Below are 13,174 nucleotides of genomic sequence, written 5' to 3'. Positions count from 1 at the left end.
TATATGCGGATGGTCTTTGGGGTTTTGTGAGGCTGTTTATGTTTGCAAAAAGTGTCCTCAGAGCTCCTTCACGTAGGGGGAGGAAGAAGAGACATGTTGTCAAGTTGTTGTTGTTCGGTCGCCTGCACCAGTGGCGGGAGGGGCATCTGGTTGAATTGTGGGAGGAAGCTAGAAACGATGCAATGCCTCGTGAGACTACTTGTGATGGCGACTCCATAAGAAGAAACAGTGTGCGCAGAGCTATCAAGCTTGCAGAAGAAGGTCGATATAGAGATGGCATGCGTTGTTTGGTTTCTCAAGGTTGTACACCTCATTCTGATCCTGATGCGCTTCAAGACCTTCTTCAACGTCATCCGCAGCATGATCTACCAGCTTTTTCTGAAGATTTACCAGCTCCTCTGGCAATTGATTCCATTGCTGTTCTTACTGCCCTCAGGGCTTTTCCCAGAGGCACAAGTCCAGGAGGATCCCAACTTCGAGCTTAGCATTTACTTGAGGCAGTTGCAGGTTCTGTTGTTCCAGTTACGCAGACTTGTTTGGATCAGCTAACTAGATTAATGTCATTTATTGTTTCTGGAAAATTGAATGCTAGCATATCTCCGTGGCTGGTAGGAGCTCCCCTGACCGCCCTCCGCAAGAAAACGGGAGGTTACCGGCCAACAGCAGTGGGGGAAGTTATCCGTCGTTTAGCTAGCAGGCTTTGTTGTGCGGCTGCAAAATCTCGTCTTCCAGATTTATTGCTACCATATGGTCAAGTGGGTGTTGGAACCAAGGGAGGATTGGAAGCTGCAATTCATACATTGCGTACTGTCTTCAAGGAGGAAGGTCACAAAGATGATCTATGCTGTTTCAAAGTAGACATGCAAAATGCATTTAATGAATGTGACCGTTCATCGTTTTTGGAGCGTGTCAAGGAAGACTTGCCTGATTTATTTCCCTATGTGCAGTGGTGTTACACAACTATAGGAGAATTAAGATTTGGTCAACATCGTATTTTGTCAACAACTGGAGTGCAGCAAGGTAACCCTCTGGGTCCTCTGCTTTTCTCGCTTGTAGTCCTTCAATTGTTGGATACCATTGGTCCAATCGATGGACTTTTCCTTCACGTTTGGTATCTTGATGACGGTACCTTTGTTGGGACCAGAGACGCTGTTTCTTCATTCTTGAATTCATTGATTAACAATGGACCGTCTTTTGGCTTAAAACTCAACCTGAAGAAGTGCGAAGTCTGTTGGCCGTCAGGTGATCAGTCATTTCCTAAGTTTCCATCACAAATCTGCCACATCTGCATTGAAGATACCAGAGTTGAGCTGCTTGGGTCACCCGTCTGTGGAACGGATGATTTTTACAGTGCCATTGTAGGCAAAAGGGTTGACAGTGTGCTTGAAAATCAAAGCTTTCTGCCAGAGTTGAGCAACCCCCAAGTCGAGCTTCATCTACTTTGCAGTTGCCTCAGCCTCTGCAAGATCAACAATCTTCTCAGAACAGTTCCTCCGGGCACAACTGATCACCATTGGACACGCTTTGACACCGGGACACGACGTTCTCTAGAACTTATAACTAAGACTTCTCTGCCTGATGCTTCTTGGCAGCAAGCTACTCTACCAATGCGCATGGGAGGCCTGGGGTTGAGACAGGCAGCTACAACTTCGGCTGCCGCTTTTCTTGGTAGCTGTCAAGCTTCTCGGGAGCTTTCAACACGCCTTCTAGTCCAGAACAAGAAGTTGCCTACACCTGTGTTAGTTCCAGCATCACCAATGTTTGTCGAATCACCTTGTACGCCGATATCCATCCCAGGTGAAGAAAACGCCCTTGTCCGCTATAGACAAGTTCTGGCTAGTTACGGTGCAGACGGTCATCCTAATAACTCGTCTGGTGAGTCTCAACGTGTATTACAGAGGCAGCTGGATGACGCATTGCTCTCCACCCTTAAAGACACAAGCAGTCTTCGAGACAAGGCACGTCTCAACACAGTCGTCAGTTCATGCTGCAGCATGGTTACGGGCCATTCCAAACGTTAAGTTAGGCCTATCCATGGCTCCGCATGAATTTACAGTTGCACTGAAGCTATGGCTTGGAATTCCGATTATTTCTCCTTCACAATCAATACGTTGTTCCTGTGGGCGTGTAATTGATTGCTTTGGCGACCATCTTCTTGGATGTGGTCACGGTTCTTTACGTTCTAAATGCCACGATGCACTGAGGGACATCATATATCACGCATTACTGGTGGATAACGAAGGCGCTCAGCTCGAGCAACGTTGTGGTCCAGACAGCAATAGCCGCCCTGGAGATATCTTTCATCCAGATTTCACTGATGGACGACCAGGTTATTTCGACGTTTCGATAAGAAACACCATGCAGCCGGCGTACGTCGCTAAATCCGCCATTTCTGCTGGAGCCGCTGCAATGGCTGCATGGTGAAGAAGAGAAAGACCATCGACACGACAGCGAAGTCAATGCGGCAGGAGGTTACTTCTACCCAATAATAGTGGAGTCTTTTGGTTTGTGGACGTCTTCCAGTCTTGCCACTTTGAAGGTTATCGCGTCCAAGACCACAGCAAAGAGCAGAATAAGTTTTAGTAGGGCAGTCAGTAACTTACTGCAACAGCTTTCAGTTCGCTTATTTCAGTTTAACGCACGTATGATTTGCACTAGTTTGCGATTTGACACTGAGTTTGACTTTTGGGATTCGCCAACTTTGGCAGGGGACGGGTAGTTGTTATCTGCAATAAGAAGATACGTATATACCTATATATATATATATATATATATATATATATATATATATATATATATATATATATATATATATGTATTTGTATATATATGTATATATATGTATATATAGCTCCTGCATAGTGCAAGGGAACCCAGCCACCGGCAAGGGGCGTGACCATGTATAATGGCAGCTTCTTATTCATTGTGTGTGTGTGTGTGTGTGTGTGTGTGTGTGTGTGTGTGTGTGTGTGTGTGTGTGAGGTTGGTGGGTGTGGGTGTGCACATGTATGTGCGTGCATGTGAATGTAGGTTTTGTACATTTATGTGCATGTGTGTGGTACATAGCCACAAGTTCTGAAAGTGTCATTCTCAGTTAGACTAGTACCCAGATCTCTCCTCGTGCGCGCTCTACGTGTTTTAGCACGTGCTTTTTAGTTCCACTAGCGAGGAGAAATTCTCAGTTTCTGTATAGGTACAGTCAAACCTTGCTAGTCCAAATATCCTCGTGCCAAGCCCTGTTTTGGTTAATGAATTTGTTCGAATTACCAAAAATGCCAAAATGCATAGCCTTGGAGGTCCAGACCTTGTCTCGGACACCAGACCACTGGCGCATTTACGTACCTCTACATGTCATGTTTGACACCGCTGCATCATCTGGTTGCTATAATTTCATCCTGAATAGTAAACACCTGCGATTCTGCCTTGGCTTTCAACGTTCCATGTCTTAACTAATAGGCAGACACATCGACCCCTGTCATAGTCCACTTGATTCAAGTTATCATCATCGTCGTCGTCTTTGTCATCTTCCGTGAATGATTGCAGCCTGCCAAGGAATCCAAGAATGATGCTGGCGCTGAGCTAGGACCAAATCCACAAGTAGAAATGATTGCAGAGATCCGAGGTAGACGTGGTGCGTTAGCACACAATGTTTCTGGTACAAGTGTGTTAGCAAGCGAACCTATTTGATAAGGCGGACTCAATCCACTGCTACTGATTGGATCACAAATCACATGATCACAAATTTCATAACGCCACTCACACCATTTAGATTGTTCGTGTTTGTGTGTGTGTGTGTGTGTGTGTGTGTGTGTGTGTGTGTGTGTGTGTGTGTGTGCGTGCCTGCAGTTGGCGTTAGAGTTGGTGCTTCTGTGAGTATCTGGTTAGGCTCTAGGAGATTGCTTAGCATGGATATATATATAGCTCCTGCATAGTGCAAGGGAACCCAGCCACCGGCGAGGGGCGTGACCATGTATAACAGCAGCTTCTTATTCATTTTGTGTGGGGGGTTGGTGGGTGTGGGTGTGGGTGTGCACATGCATGTGCGTGCATGTGAATGTAGGTTTTGTACATTTATGTGCATGTGTGTGGTACATAGCCACAAGTTCTGAAAGTGTCATTCTCAGTTAGACTAGTACCCAGACCTCTCCTTGTGCACGCTCTACGTGTTTTAGCACGTGCTTTTTGTTCCACTAGCGAGGAGAAATTCTCAGTTTCTGTATAGGTACAGTCAAACCTTGCTAGTCCAAATATCCTCGTGCCAAGCCCTGTTTTGGTTAGTGAATTTGTTCAGATTACCAAAAATGCCAAAATGTGTAGCCTTGGGGGTCCAGACCTTGTCTCGGACACCAGACCACTGGCGCATTTACGTACCTCTACATGTCATGTTTGACACCGCTGCATCATCTGGTTGCTATAATTTCATCCTGAATAGTAAACACCTGCGATTCTGCCTTGGCTTTCAACGTTCCATGTCTTAACCAATAGGCAGACACATCAACCCCTATCATAGTCCACTTGATTCAAATTTATCGTCATCGTTGTCGTCTTTGTCATCTTCCGTGAATGATTGCAGCCTGCCAAGGAATCCAAGAATGATGCTGGCGCTGAGCTAGGACCAAATCCACAAGTAGAAATGATTGCAGAGATCCGAGGTAGACGCAGTGCGCTAGCACACAATGTCTTCTGGTACAAGTGTGTTAGCAAGCGGACCTATTTGATAAGGCGGACTTAATCCACTGCTACTGATTGGATCAGGCTGCTCAATAGGACCTTGGTATACAAGGCAAGCACAAAAAGTAATTCAGATTAGTGATCGAGGTTTGACTGTTTAACATTATTAACTCTAGGCTAGCAAGGGTTATAGTAGTCGTCTCACCGGAAGTAGCAACTCAACGGAAATACTTACTCGACTGAACGGAAATACGACTCGACGGAAACAGCTTTGGAATGTATATAGTGAGTTCACTTGTACAGTGTAGCGCTTGTGTAATCTTGACTGGTTGTTGGAGCTTGTCCCCGCCATGCTAGGCAGAGTCACGCAGGACGTTCCAATTTTGATTACTATCATAACTTTTTTTAGTGTACCTTCAAGGTTATAGTGAACGGAGAGTAGCCTGTGACAAAAAAAGCGCCCGAGTGATTTACGGTGTGATGATAAGACTGCCTGTCCTTTCTCAGCCATTTGTATAAACAGGTTTAGTGTGACTCAGCCATCTGTATAAACAAGTTTTGGGATGCTTGTGTCTAGTGAGGTGCATGTGGTGCTAATTTAATTTGTGCATGCTTGCAAGTACAAAGTACATGTGCAGCAACTGTTTAAGTGTTGTTGTGATTGGAGTACTTACACCAGTGCCTAAAATCAATTGTTGGGTCTTCTAGGAACACACGCCTAGGTAAGTTTCCTGCTTTGCAGTGCGTTTGGAAGCACATTGCTAATTCTACTGTACAACCAAAGTACCCAAAACTGGAAAAGGGTCAATTTCTCGTTGCCTAGGGTTCAGCACTGTTAGTCCTCTTTTTATTTAAAACAGCTTTTTAAAGGTGCCCGCTCATGATTCACCCCGCACGCAGGCACACCCACGCAAACTTGAAAGCGTGCCATGATTTCAAGTTGTGTCATAACGAAGCAGAACAAGGGAACATCTTAGGGTGCACCACGTTCTATGACATATAGTCTTTATTCCTAGTATAAAGAAAAATGCGAATCGCGTTCTTGTCTGCCACGGCAATTTGCTTCTCGCACTTGACATTTTTTTTGAAAAGCTAACGACAAGTGTGTTAGATTCTTTATCCACACATTTACTATTTACCATCTTAAGATAGCTTGCTGTTGAACGACAAAGAGCTTTCTTGATCGTTTTCTAGTTGCACGTGACCCGGAAATGGGTGGAGCACAGAGCATCACGTGATGGCATCTGAAACTCGGAGCATGAAATAAGTCATGGAGAGGTTCCTGACGCCGCCTGCACCCTGCCAGAACGCAGATCGTGCATCTATATTTACACGGTAGCTACAAGAGCTGGCTAGAATTGAGGAATAGCCTATACTCGCAGCGACCGACGATGCGCCGGTAGCAGTGTTTCTTTTACGGAAATTCAACAACTGCAAGTCAGATGTATGCGTTACTACACTGCTAAGCTAGTCTGCAACTTCATACATGGTAGATGTCTGCCCAGATGCCATCGCGCTAGTGCGCTTTCTGTGCTCCACCAATTTTTGGGTCACGTGCAACAAGGAAAAGATTGAGAAATCGCTTTGTCATAAACAACACGTTATCTCAAACTGGTATATGGAAATGTGTGTACATAAAGGCACGATTTCAAGTTTGTGTGGGTGTGTCTGCACATGCGCGGTGAATCCTAAGCGGGCACCTTTAGAGTGCTTTGTTAAATTGCAACATTATTTTCATTTTGTAGTATCTGTAACCATTTTTAATAGTCAGTGTTGTGTAATGTAGAGTTCTGAAATCAAAATGGGTACACAGTGACCATGATTGTTGGGGAGAGCAATGGTGAGACTCTTCCTATGTTCTGTGTTGAGATGTGTATTAGTACAAGTGACTGGAAATGACATTGATTTTGAGCAAATCATACACAATTCGGGTGTAAGTGTAATAGGCTTTCCAGGTTGCTGAACACCATTCCCATGGGACTAATCAGAGAATGTGCAAACAGGCTCGAGCTCCTAGAGATAGATGGCTTGACGACTGTGGCCAATAATGCAAGTAAATGTGACAACACCTTGCTTTTACAAAGAAATTTACGTTAGCACTATACGTAGACTTGCATGGTCTCGAGCCAGTCTCTCCTCATCCCTGCCGTTTCTTGAATGTCACTTACCGGGGAATGATTAGGGCGGAGTGAGACTGGGTCAAGTCTGATACGTGCATGTTCTTCACGATGTCCAAACGTGTATCCATGTCCAGTTGTGAATGAAATACTTGCAGCTTGATTTATAGTGGCCAAATTTACACCGGTAAATGTCTTTGCTAAAGTATGTTACTGCACAGTGTGAGTAATCACGGCAATGTATACCACAAAGTGGTTTGCGTTCTGCATTGCAGAGGTTAGAATCAGTTTGTATTTTAATTAACTACATATAAACTGAAGTTTCTTCTGTGCAAAACCCTTTGAATAATCACTGTGTTTCGTGTTTGTTCTCACTGAGGCTCGCCCCAACAATGTTTCCATTTTAACTTGTACTATTAATACGTGACCCTTTGTTGAGCTTTGCTTCAAATGAATGCTAAGAAGCAATACTTCAAATTACCAGCCAGTCTCATGAATACAAATAGATCACGTGAGCCTATACATACGACTGGCTGCTGACTGCTTCCACTGACTAGACAGGCTTGAAGCGGACACTACCGGCCTTATGAATTTGTCTCAACTCTTGTTGGCAACACCGGCAAGGGTGGTGAACAGTATACCGCCGGCTGAGTGCTCTAGCCCCACCAGTTGCCCCAGTAGTTGCTTTGCCCCCAGCAGTCGCTTTGCCCCACCAGTCGCTTCACCCCATCAGTTGCTTTGCCCCCTCGCCCTAGAGCCTCCATCTTAAAATCAGCACCCTGTGTAGTTACATAGAGAAGTCACGAGACATCACATGAAAAACCAGTTTGGGGAAGGTAAATCTACATTGTGTCTAAAATACCTATTGTATCAATTTACATACAAAATCTACGGTACTACATATCTGTAGTTAGCGACTTGCAATATTAACGAAGACCCATACCTAACGCACGCATTATGCTTCACGTTGGTGAGTACTAATGCAGTAAGATTAGATCTTCATAGATTTCCAGGTAGCGTACTTGAAATACAATGTTTCTGTTTGTTTGTGATCAAAATTGACGTCTTCTGGCCAAAGTTTATCTCATGCCGGCCTAGTGATTGGCTGCCTGCACCATTGTCTGTCGTCATGAGAATAATGCGTTGTTATTGGGCACCATTTGCATACCATACATTCCTGAAGCGTGACACCCATATATGTGGTCATTTTTGGACATGGCTACAGAGATTTGGGGCAAATAGAACTCCGTTATTATACCACTCCTCACAAGTCACGTGACTTCTTTGAAGTTCCGTAGCTTTCAATAATTATTATATTGTGTCAGTTCTCTAATGCAGTTAGGTATGTGCATGACAGTAAGCTTTTAGTCTTACCCCATTTTGGAGAACAAGTGTTAGGGCAGAAGATGGTTTTTTACTAGTTAAAAAGGAAACATTGTGGAATGTATGGTATGAGAACAGACACGGAACACAGTGATTGGTCAAAAGGGTTTTGTATAGAAGAAACTTGAGTTTAGATGTAGATAAACACAAACTGATTGCTATACCTCTGCAATGCAGAACGCAAACCACTTTGTGTTAATGTAGATTGATGTGATTGCTCACACTGTACATACTCTAGGAGAGAAACTTAGCTGTAAATTTGGTCGCTTCTAATCAAACTTGGTATGAGTATTTCATAGTCACAGCCAGACGTGGACACGCTGTAATATTTTCTACTACTGGCGTAGCAATCACTTGAAGTCTACTCTCTAGTATGTCTTCGGTCCTTCTAACCATGTCCCAGATGAACCTTGCATGTCATCCTGTACTCTAATTACTCTATCTTACTACACTCCTCCCCCTTATTAAAAGAAAAACACAGCTGCAAAATATGTTAAATTACAGGTTAAGTTTGTTTGGCGGTCTCCTGGTGCGCAAGGATCGTCTTGGTGGATGCTGATCTTCTTCCACCTTTGCATTGTTTTCCTTGTGCTCTTTTGGACTCATGGATGCAGTCTCAACTTCGAGCACCACCTCCTCTTCCTGTTGTTCTTCGGTTCTTTCGGACCGGTGTAGCCTATCTCTGGTGATATGCAGATCTGCTTCAATTTTCAATTCCATTTGTGGGACTGTTTTCTCGGTCATTCCTCTCTCTCCCTCCCTCCCTCCCTCCCTCTCTCTCGTTTACTGGCTGGAGAATTCTCTTCCTGTTCATTTTAGCGTTTCCTCGAATAGTCTTGGTGTCGTTTGATGATGTGTCTGTTCTCTAATTGGATACTGAAAGATACTGGTCCGGTGCAGTTTATACGACTGCCTTCAGCCAAGGAGGTCCTTTCCCAAATTCTGAACATACACTCGTTCTCAGACGTTGATCAAGCACTCCCGACTGTTTCGATCACGTTCACTCTTTTGGGCCTTTTGCCTTACACAAACTTTTTGGGAAAGATTCGTGTGTAGCAGGTCAAGGTTGGAACTTAATCTTCTTTCCATAAGCAGCTCTCCTGTTGAGACTCCAGTTGTGGTATGCGGTGTTGCCCTGTACGAGAACAAAAACCGTGCCAATTTTGCATCCAATGTTCCTTTTCCCCTTCAATTTTCTTTAGACCCGCCTTAAAGGTTTGTGTACAGCTTGTTCTACTGACCTATTTGACGCTGGATGTCACAGGACAGTATGGATAAGTACAATGCCATTGGCTTGCATGTATTCTTGAAATTTGGTACTCGTAAACGTGGTCTCATTGTTGGTGACCACTGTCTCCAGCTACCCATGATTTGTAAACAGTTGTCTGAGTTTTTTTGTTGTCGTAAAACTGGTAGCTGTGTTCACCAGAAAGACTTCCAGCCACTTTGAACGAGAGACAATTGCTGAAAGTAACATTTTTCCCCAAAACAGTCCAGCAAAATCTAAATGTAGCTGTGCCCACGAACGGTCAGGCCACTCCCACTGGTGTAAAGGTGACCAGGGGATGTGTGACGGTGTACTTGGCAAGTGGGACACTGCTGGACTCTTTCTTCGATTTGCCTATTTATTTTGGGCCATCAGACAAAACTCCTTCTTAAGGACCTCATCTGTGCTAAGCCCGGATGGCCTTCGTGTAATTCCCCTCTAGTATTTGCTGTTGAACCTTCGGGGGTATTACTAGGCACAATTCCCATAACAAGCACCCGTCTATCACGCTCAGTTCTTCTCTTCTATGATAATACGGTTGTAGGTCTATCTCTGTGCACTTCCTTTCGGACGACCATCCATGTAGCACAAAATTCTGCACTCTGGATAGTATGGGATCACTGTGTATCAACTTAGCTACTTGTGTGGCCTTTACTGGGGTGGTTGGCAACGGTTTTAATGCCAAAATTACTTCCTCTGGTGTTTCTTCTTCTTCACCCTCAGTGTCTTCCAGAGGCAGTCTGCTCAATGCATCAACATTCCCGTTCTGTCCTCCTGGTCTGTATATCATCTGATATTGGTATCCTGCTGAAAACATGACCCATTGTTGTATCCGCACTGCCGTCATTGGTGGGACAGCTGGCTTTTCTCCCAACAGTCTTAGTAACGGCTTGTGATCGGTGACGATGGTAAAACTTTGCCCCAACAAATATTGGTGAAAACGCTTGACACCAAAATAACAGCCAGTCTTTCTTTTTTTGAGATGCAAATATTTGTTTCTGATGCAAACAAGGTGTGAGATGCAAAACCTATTGGCTTATCAACATTGTCTGCTAATCTGTGACACAAAACAATCCCAATCCATAAGGATATGCATCACTAAACATGACTCATGGCTTTTTGTATCAAAATGCACTAAAACTATCTTTGAATGGAGCCATCATTTTGAGGCATTTAATGCTTTTTCTTGACTTTGCTCCCACTGTCAGTCAGTCTCCTTCTTCAATAGTTCATATAGGGGTGTTAAACAAGTGGTTAACTTGGGTAGAAATCTTTCATAATAGTCAGTGATTTTCCTACAATACATTTGATGCGTCCTGGGACGCACTTGAGAAGGTTGGGACGCAGATTTCGGACAGCGGGACGCATCCTATTAAGTGCATTCTTGTCTACTAAAACCCGGCCATTACACCAGCAATTTTAGACTATTGCCCATAAGGTTGAACTTCAAAATCTGCAATATTTCTGCTGCCTGTTGGACCTTCCCGATGATCTTGGTATAGCAGAGCCTGGCATTTTTGTTTACTATGTAAAGTAAGCCCTTCATACAAAGGAAACAGAGGATTAAGATACAAGGGGTGGAGCTATGATCATTATCTAATTATCTTGTAAGTCGTACAGAAAGCAACTGGAACCATTTAGATTAAATGATGTCACATGTACAAGCTCTAATGAGCACACTTTGTGTGACCTCCATCTCATAACTCATGATCACTTCCTTATGGGGTAGATCGTAGGTTACTAGCAGGCGTGTTCTGTTTACGTACTGCTAAACTGACTTTGCATCTAGCCCTTGCTCCGTAACTGTTAACAGATGTACTTGTCATACCAGTAACAAATGCTGCCTGTGAAAGAGGATTCTCTTGTCAGCAATCCTAAAACTAGGGAACCGTTTGTCTGAAGAGAAAATTGACTGCTTGATGATGCGAATTCCACTAGAAGGACCAGCAATGTATCAGTTTAATTTTGAGTGTGCATTTTGCAAGTGGAAAAAGCACAAAGCTAGAAGGTTACTTGAACAGCACCCTGAGCGCAAAGTGCTAGATGCACTCACTGCCACATAACATGATAAAAATAATTACAGACTGTTATTAAAAGTTTGTTTGCACAAGTTTGGTTAATAATTATATTAAACTAGTAAAACATGCCCACATGTTTGTTTGATATAAACTACAGTTGCCTAAAATACTTGGACGTAGCGTAATTTGTATGACTACATTATAGCATGATGAGCAAAGTCACAAAGTGGTATTATTAGTATAGACCTTCGTTTGAATTTTGGTTTAATAATGAAACCTGTCTACAAGTGTGGTTGCTATACATACATTACAATTACATTCACCATAGAAAACGTTTACAACTCAGTACGTACTGTGTACTGACTTAGGCCACGCCTCTTTAGGGCGGGGCCAAATATGCGCAAGATGAGGACGCATGTTTTAAAGGGATTAGGAAAATCACTGATAGTGTACCAACCCTAGGTATGACTTCAGTTGGCTCACATTTGTGGGTTGAGGAGTGTCCTTGATCGCCTTAACTTTCTTATCCGTAGGGTGATCTCCTTCTTCATTGATTTTATGCCCTAAGAACTGGACCGAGGCTTGTAAAAATCTGCACTTTTCAACTTCACTGGTAACACTGCTTGCTGTAGTCTCTTCAGGACTTCCTCTAAATTTCTCAAGTGTTCTTCTGGAGGTTTTCCCCTGATCAGTATGTCATCAAGGTATACGATAACTTGTTATATCCCTTATATCAGATTGTCCATAATTCTCTGAAAAATTGAAGGTGTCGATGACACCCCGAAAAGCAACAGGTTGTATTGGAACAATTTGCAATGGGTATTGATTGTCAAATATGGCTTAGCTGTTTTATCCAAAAGAACCTGTTGGTAAGCCTGACTAAGGTCTAACTTGGTGAATCGTTTTTCACCAACCAACGTACTGAATAAATCCTCTATCCTTGGCACTGGGTACTGATCTTGGCTTAAAGCTTGGTTACTTTTACTCAATAGTCCCCACATATCCTAATGGACCCATCTGGTTTCAAACTTGGCACTATGGGCCCACCTAATTTGAGAACCTTACATGTTCCAAAGTGCCTTCCTCTTGGAGTCTCTCTAGTTCCTGTTCAATTCTTTCTTTGAACGCATATGGCACTGGCTGGGCCTTGAAATATTGGGGCTTGAGTTGGGGATTTACGAAGAGGGTGGCCTTTGTTTCCTGTAAGGTCCCTAACTCCTCCTTAAAACTTCTGCATACCTTTCAATGACTTGGCGATAATCTTCCGGACAGACTTGTATGTTAAGTAGTCTGCTCCAATTCAATTTGAATTTCTCAACCAATCCCTTCCCAGGAGACTTAATTGGACTGTTTCCTTCGACTACCAAGAGAGGTACCCTTGCTGTGTGTCCTTCACACTTTGCGAGGACTTTGACTTCTCTTAACACTGTCAATCTTTCACCCATGTTCTCAAGGTTATCCTATTTTTCTTGAATCCTGGTGCTTCTTGACGTTTCCACAGTTTTCCAATGTTTCCTCATTGATTATGGACGCTGAAGCCCCTGTGTCGACTTCCATCAGTATCTTCTTCTTGTTGATGATTATCTTTTCCAGTAAGGGGCTTTGTTTTTGTGATTTTCCCAGGTTGTAGATAGTTTGAACTACTTCCTTCTCATTTTGTCTTCCTCATCATTGTCGCTCATTTCCAAACAATTGCAGCTGCTCCTCCCTTTCTTTCA

The sequence above is a fragment of the Corticium candelabrum genome, chromosome 10 (assembly GCF_963422355.1).
Source record: "Corticium candelabrum chromosome 10, ooCorCand1.1, whole genome shotgun sequence".
In the NCBI taxonomy this organism is placed as follows: Eukaryota; Metazoa; Porifera; class Homoscleromorpha; order Homosclerophorida; family Plakinidae; genus Corticium; species Corticium candelabrum.
The sequence above is the reverse complement of the archived record's forward strand: the minus strand, read 5'-3'. Positions refer to the sequence as shown.